This window comes from Ranitomeya variabilis, chromosome 3 (genome assembly GCF_051348905.1).
Source record: "Ranitomeya variabilis isolate aRanVar5 chromosome 3, aRanVar5.hap1, whole genome shotgun sequence".
NCBI lineage: Eukaryota > Metazoa > Chordata > Amphibia > Anura > Dendrobatidae > Ranitomeya > Ranitomeya variabilis.
In genome coordinates, this window is record NC_135234.1 from 323,261,883 (window position 1) to 323,269,630 (window position 7,748).

The 7,748-nt window shown below is 50.6% G+C and overlaps 1 long non-coding RNA gene and 1 other non-coding gene across 2 annotated transcripts; both read right to left on the reverse strand.

Moving 5' to 3' along the window:
• Positions 1–477: 477 nt before the first annotated feature.
• On the reverse strand, positions 478–6,365 carry LOC143815941 (uncharacterized). The gene is made up of 4 exons (XR_013223853.1): positions 6,217–6,365; positions 5,953–6,017; positions 797–834; positions 478–577 (listed from the first exon to the last, which is right to left on the reverse strand). It is a non-coding gene; the product is annotated as an uncharacterized LOC143815941 (long non-coding RNA).
• LOC143764103 (small nucleolar RNA SNORD103/SNORD85) lies at positions 674–753 on the reverse strand. The gene has a single exon (XR_013213063.1). It is a non-coding gene; the product is annotated as a small nucleolar RNA SNORD103/SNORD85 (small nucleolar RNA).
• Positions 6,366–7,748: the final 1,383 nt, after the last annotated feature.

Sequence of the window (7,748 nt, forward strand, 5' to 3'; positions counted from 1 at the left end):
TCCCTCTCCCTCTCTCCACTGTATATATGTTTTCGCGAACATTTGAGCACATAAATCCATTAGATGTCGGTTTTGCAAGCCTGCGAGAAAATATCGCAGTACGGATGCCATACGGATTACATACGGAGGATGCCATGCGCAAAATACGCTGACACACCCTGCCTACGGATCACTTTTTTGGGAACATTTCTCCATATTACGGCCGTAAAAAACGGACCGTATTGTCTTACGCTGAGTGTGACGCCGGCCTTACACTGAGAAAGTGACTTCTGGTCCATACAGAAAACAGCCAGCACACCAATGTGGTCAGGTAATGCAGGAGAGGATAGGACCAGCACAGAAAACAGCAAGCAAGTATTTTAATGTACTCACATTATGGATTGTTAACAAAGGGGGCAATAAAGAGGAAAAATGCTAAGAAAAATTGGCCTACAAGGCAGTTGGATAAAAGTTAACAGAATTATAAGACACGCAAAGTTCAAATAACCACTTTATTAACTACTCCATATTCCTCAGTTTAATGTAGAAGGCTCTGATAATCAAGTAGTAATCCTCTTCTGACATAACACCACTGCTCCTGTGTGGAGAAAGTCAAACATTAGAAACAATGAAGAATAAGAGCAAACAACCCAACACGAAATTGCTGACATCAACACATTTCATTACGTCTCGCTCAAGCTCAGATCGAGTATAGTAATGCTCTCATTAGCGAACATTGTTCTCAGTGAGGGCAAGTTTGACATCCTTACTTGATCAAGACACTGCAGTACATACTTTTACACCAAAGGACGCTTACCTGCTGTCTGGAAGAACCCATTCCTCAGACTTTTGCTGCTGGAAATTGGGAAAAAAAAAAAAGTCAATTTGGCCATTTCAGACTAGAACAGGCGGAGCTGGATATAACAGCCCATCTGCTATAAAGATCTGGCTCAGATTCAGCTGAGTACTGATTGTGAATCGTCATTACATTCAGTGAGGGCAAGTTTGTCATCATAGCCAGGCCTTCTTATAGCAGCAATTGACAAATGTCTAGGAACTTTTAACAAGAAATATTGTCTTAAGCAAACACGCCATGCATGAGAAAAGGCCATGGAAGTAAACCCAACACCTACTTCACTGCAAATTACCGCCAGTCTACTAGGGGCTACACTGCTTGTAAGGTCGGCTGCAGACAAGGGTATGAGAGAGCAGCAGTTTCATCTAGAATACAAATCCAATTTTTATTCATGTGCCATCTATGTGTGATTTGTTTTTATACAACTACATCAAGTAATGTGAGCAGAAAAAAAAAATAAAAAAATATAAAAGCTCACCCAGGCTCTAGAAGCACAAGATCCACAAGACCTGATGAAAATCCAATGAAACAAAAGTCAATCCAGCTTCTAGGAACATATCAAATTTATTGGAGCGTGTAAAAAAGTGCAAATATGCCATTTACAAGGACAGGAAAGCAGCAACGCATTTTGGATGCACATGGTGTTTTGTCAAATGTAATTTTTGATAAGTTCCTTGAAGCTGGATTGATTTTCCTTTCATTAAAAAAATGTACCTTTTCAAATAGATTCCAAGGTTTATAATAGAAATGTAGCCATAAAAATTGTATGTTCCAGGTGTTTTTTTTTTTTTTTTTTACACACACCTATAGCCCTGAATGGGTGACAGACTCCGTGCATGCTGCAATTATTTTTCCAAGGTTAGAAAAAAAAAGTTCTTAACAGCCCTACTGATTAGCATGGGTCAGTGTGCTGTCCATGTGTTATCAGATTTATATGCTCATCCTCATGAACCCTAAAGCTGACACTTAAATATGTACCAGCTTTACTCAGGTTATTATTATTATTATTATTATTATTTATTGTTATAGCGCCATTTATTCCATGGCGCTTTACAAGTGAGGAGGGGTATACATAATAAAAAAAAGTACAATAATCTTAAACAATACAAGTCATAACTGGTACAGTAGGAGAGAGGACCCTGCCCGCGAAGGCTCACAATCCCATTTAAAAGAAACCTGTCATGTTGCACATGCAGTCAGATCTGGTCAGCATGGTAAAAAGAAACCAAGCAGAAGGATAATGGGTCATTCCATGTAAAGTGAACCAATGATTTTTTACCTCTATATTTTTAATTCTTTTGACATTGCTATTTGGTAATAGTGTGTCAGAGAATGCAAAATGTGAAGAAAAAGAAATCCAGGTTTTTTATTAAATTGATTTTCAAAGTTCAGAAAAAGTGTGAATTTCAGTGTTGCCTGCCTTTACATTTCTCCCCATAACTCTGGCTAGAGGAAAGATAAACAAAATAAACACCAGTCTACTCAGAACTGTACAGGCTTTCACCAGATATGTCACAAGAGTATCTTTGGTATTTTACCCATGCAAATGTAAACGCAAAACTTTAAAATGCATTTCTGAAAAAAAAAAAACGTTTAATTTAAAAATATCAAAACTGCACATGTGCCTGCCATCCTCTTAGCCACATCTGTATTAAAACACAAGCTGGGATCGTATTTTAAAAAATAAAACTATTAGTGTCAATTCAAAAATCTTGATTTCAGATATGTTCAGCCTGTGGTCTAAAAGTGTGGGGTCTATATTTACTAAATAATCCATGATTTTTAGTTATTACTGTATTATTTTATTATGTTACAGCTTAGAAGCAGGAGAGGACATAGGAGAAAGCTTTGTTAGGGCTCAACCTGAGAATGACCAGGGGTAGACAGTGACTGCAGAGCAGATGACAGGTCGGCAGCTCGGGCCTCCAGAGGCCATATTCACACCAAATCTTATCACCCAGGCAACTCCTCAAATGGGCTAGTAAGATGCTCCATTCAGACATTTGCCCCATACAATGCTGCACCAATGCTGATTATGGCCCCATAAGATGCTCCATAGACATTTTCCCCGTATAATGCTCCACAAATGTGGATTATGGCCCCATAAGATGCTCCAGAGATATTTGCCCCATATAATGCTGCACATGGCTGCATAGATATTTGCCCCATATAATGCTGCACATGGCCCTATAAGATGCTCCATACAGAAATTTGCCCCATATGCTTTTGCTGCACTAATCGCATCATCACACCCTCTGACCTGTCACTGCATAGGACGTGGAAGATGCAGCGGTGCCGACGGTGGAACGTGGAGCAGGTGAATATAGCGCACTACGTTATACTCACCTGCTCCTGGCGCAGTCACTGCACGTCTTTTCCCCGGCGCCTTCTTCCTGTAGTGAGCGGTCACATGGTACCGCCCATTACAGTAATGAAAATGCGGCTCAACCCCTATGGGAGTGGGGTCCATATTCATTACTGTAATGAGCGGTACCATGTGACCGCTCACTACAGGAAGAAGCTGCCGGCGCCGGGGAAAAGATGTGCAGGGACCACGCCAGGAGCAGGTGAGTATTACACAGCCCCCGCTCCCCCTCCCCTGCCGACCCTTGGGTAGGACTAGAGTATAATCCAAGAGGGATACTTTCAGCCCAAGAAAGTGGGCTGAAAATCTTGGCCTATACTCGATTATATACGGTAATTAGGATGAGACTATTTAGAAAATCACACTTGAGATGATCACCTTTTTTCTTTTGGCTTGTTGAATGCATTCAGGTGAGCAAGTTGTGTTATTTATTCAGGCACTTCGGTATTTATTTTTTTGCATATAATTGTTGAATTCAATAAGTTGTAATTTGAAAAGGGAAGAAACTCACAAACATAAAATCTGATGATTCAAGGCTTAAAAAAATATAAAAAAATTTGAAGTTGAATCCTTAAAGTATAAACAAGAACACATGCATTTTTTCATAATTTTAAAACAAATGAATTCGATTTCCCCAAAACAAAATATAAAGAAACTGTCTTGTGACATATCAAATGAAAGCCGGTACCGTTCTGAGAAAAATGATGCCTCTCCCACCTCTATATCTTAATTCTAGCACGAGATATGATAAAAAGTGTAAAGCCATACCAGGCCAAAATTCGCGCTTTCAAAACATTAAAGTCTGTAAAAAATTAAGAAAAAAAATGAAACTTAATTTGTAATTATAAGTTGTGCTTCATAAAAAAAAAAAAAAATCTAAAGACTTCAGGTAAAAAAATATTCTTATTTGGATCACTTGATATGTAATGACCCTAATATAGGATTGTTAAAGATTAAGAACTTTAGTTTGTTGAAAGCCTTGGGTCTCATATGCACAAGTTCAGAGTGATTGACAGCCATTTCTGCATTCAGTCAGAGAAGACTATCAATCACCACATAGGAACACGTAAACCATGAAATTCACTCAATAAATTACAAGTATTATTGAACCCTTTCCTGCAACAATCCGACCAGCTCATCCTGCCTGCAGATCAGAGAACATTCTCAACATGACATTCCCCATCAGTCATCGGCAAGCACAGACACGCAATTCAATTGGGAAGGTCACCAAAGTTTTTGCACAGGCCTAGGGGCTGTGTAAAGAGGGAAGGGAGTGAAAGTAACAAAACCCATACACAAATGGAAAAAATGTCCTAAAGAGGATATCTGGGACCACACGACAGATTAGTCTATAGGTCCCCCAAAGAAATTTGATAGAACGTCAGCCAAACACCCGTTCCAATCATCTCAAGTACATGTATGGGGGCATAGAGACTGCCATGAGACAATTTTGGGAAGCAAAAGCCCCATCCCCACCCTACAGGGCCCCGGCCGCCCCACCCTACAGGGCACCGGCCCCACTCTACAGGGCCCCGGCCGCCCCACCCCCACCCTACAGGGCCCCGGCCGCCCCACCCCCACCCTACAGGGCCCCGGCCGCCCCACAGGGCCCCGGCCGCCCCACCCTACAGGGCACCGGCCCCACTCTACAGGGCCCCGGCCGCCCCACCCCCACCCTACAGGGCCCCGGCCGCCCCACCCTACAGGGCCCCGGCCGCCCCAGCCCCACCCTACAGGGCCCCGGCCGCCCCAGCCCCACCCTACAGGGCCCCGGCCGCCCCAGCCCCACCCTACAGGGCCCCGGCCGCCCCAGCCCCACCCTACAGGGCCCCGGCCGCCCCACCCCCACCCTACAGGGCCCCGGCCGCCCCACCCTACAGGGCCCCGGCCGCCCCACCCTACAGGGCCCCGGCCGCCCCACCCTACAGGGCCCCGGCCGCCCCACCCTACAGGGCACCGGCCGCCCCACCCTACAGGGCACCGGCCGCCCCACCCTACAGGGCACCGGCCGCCCCAGCCCCACCCTACAGGGCCCCGGCCGCCCCACCCTACAGGGCCCCGGCCGCCCCACCCTACAGGGCCCCGGCCGCCCCAGCCCCACCCTACAGGGCCCCGGCCGCCCCACCCTACAGGGCCCCGGCCGCCCCACCCTACAGGGCACCGGCCCCACTCTACAGGGCCCCGGCCGCCCCACCCCCACCCTACAGGGCCCCGGCCGCCCCACCCTACAGGGCCCCGGCCGCCCCACCCTACAGGGCCCCGGCCGCCCCAGCCTACAGGGCCCCGGCCGCCCCAGCCCCAGCCTACAGGGCCCCGGCCGCCCCACCCTACAGGGCCCCGGCCGCCCCACCCTACAGGGCCCCGGCCGCCCCACCCTACAGGGCCCCGGCCGCCCCACCCTACAGGGCACCGGCCGCCCCACCCTACAGGGCCCCGGCCGCCCCAGCCCCACCCTACAGGGCCCCGGCCGCCCCACCCTACAGGGCCCCGGCCGCCCCACCCCCACCCTACAGGGCCCCGGCCGCCCCACCCTACAGGGCCCCGGCCGCCCCACCCTACAGGGCACCGGCCGCCCCAGCCCCACCCTACAGGGCCCCGGCCGCCCCAGCCCCACCCTACAGGGCCCCGGCCGCCCCAGCCCCACCCTACAGGGCCCCGGCCGCCCCAGCCCCACCCTACAGCTGCCAATATCAGATACAAGCCCACACGTTTCATAGAGTAAGCCGGCCAGTTGTACAGAGGTGACACGTACCTTCGCGTTAGCACGAAGCTGCAGGTCAGCGCAGGAGCAGAATTCCTCAGGTCATATTAACACTCCTACAAGGAGAAAGGTCAGTGAGTAAAGTCATACAATGCATGGAGGCGGCGTTACAAAGCCAGTGTCCGCCCGGCATAGTACTGGCCCCTCCTGCCGCGGACCACATGCAGTCAGATGAACCCTCGCCCGCTCCCAGCCTGCACCCGCCAACACAAGCCACTGCTGTCACTATGTCCCGGAGACACACGTAGCACGTACACGACTCCAGGCCTCATCCTCCTGCCCGCGGCTGCCCACGCTCTGCAGGTACACGGCACGCCAGCAGGCCATGACCAGCAAGCAGCGCCATGAAGGCTGTAAGAGGCCGCCCACACAATGCAAGCCCTTTATATTTCCTGCGTGACGTAAAGCTGCGCCGGAAGCAGAACTAGAGGCTTCTGGGAACTGAAGTGTTAAGTGTTGTTCTTGGGAAGCCCTGGCTATTCCTGTTATTGCAAAGGTGTGAGCGCGCATGCGCGTCTCTGGCGGCGTTATTTTCTTCTCGCGAGAACGTTTGCTGGTTTGTGTTGGATGCTGACTCGTGGTCACACAGCACAGATACAGAAGAATGCTGTCATATGCTGTCATTGTCTCTAGTAGCCACACAGGAAACCTTAAATGGGGGCACCCAGTGTGATACACCGGAAGTAGCCCACCCTTCTATGTATAGCTTGCAACTAGCAGGTAGAGGGGTTATCAGGGAGACTATCCCTAGGGTATTCCAGCTGGGGCAGCGATCAGCCTCTCACAGCCCCGGTCCCGGACAGTGCTCTCCGGCCATGGACTGCACCTATTCCTGACCTTCCTCGGTGTGGCCTGGTGTGGGTCACCGGTGATGACGCGCCAGCACAGCGAGTTATAAGATGGGCCCGGAAATCACAAAGTGACCCACTCCTGTCTCATCAGCACCCCCCATCACCTGTGGGGAGAGGTGGTCCGGGCTTGGGACATACAGTAAGTAGTCCCAATGTCCCTATGTGTGACTGCAGCCTGCCGAGCTATGGCTGCGTGAGGCGCACTGTCAGGATTCCGCGTGTGAGGCGCACTGTCAGGATTCCGCGTGTGAGGCGCACTGTCAGGATTCCGCGTGTGAGGCGCACTGTCAGGATTCCGTGTGTGAGGCGCACTGTCAGGATTCCGCGTGTGAGGCGCACTGTCAGGATTCCGCGTGTGAGGCGCACTGTCAGGATTCCGCGTGTGAGGCGCACTGTCAGGATTCCGCGTGTGAGGCGCACTGTCAGGATTCCGTGTGAGGCGCACTGTCAGGATTCCGCGTGTGAGGCGCACTGTCAGGATTCCGTGTGAGGCGCACTGTCAGCATTCCGCGTGTGAGGCGCACTGTCAGGATTCCGCGTGTGAGGCGCACTGTCAGGATTCCGCGTGTGAGGCGCACTGTCAGGATTCCGCGTGTGAGGCGCACTGTCAGGATTCCGTGTGAGGCGCACTGTCAGGATTCCGCGTGTGAGGCGCACTGTCAGGATTTGCGTGTGAGGCGCACTGTCAGGATTCCGCGTGTGAGGCGCACTGTCAGGATTCCGTGTGAGGCGCACTGTCAGGATTCCGCGTGTGAGGCGCACTGTCAGGATTCCGCGTGTGAGGCGCACTGTCAGGATTCCGCGTGTGAGGCGCACTGTCAGCATTCCGCGTGTGAGGCGCACTGTCAGGATTCCGCGTGTGAGGCGTACTGTCAGGATTCCGCGTGTGAGGCGCACTGTCAGGATTCCGCGTGTGAGGCGCACTGTCAGGATTCC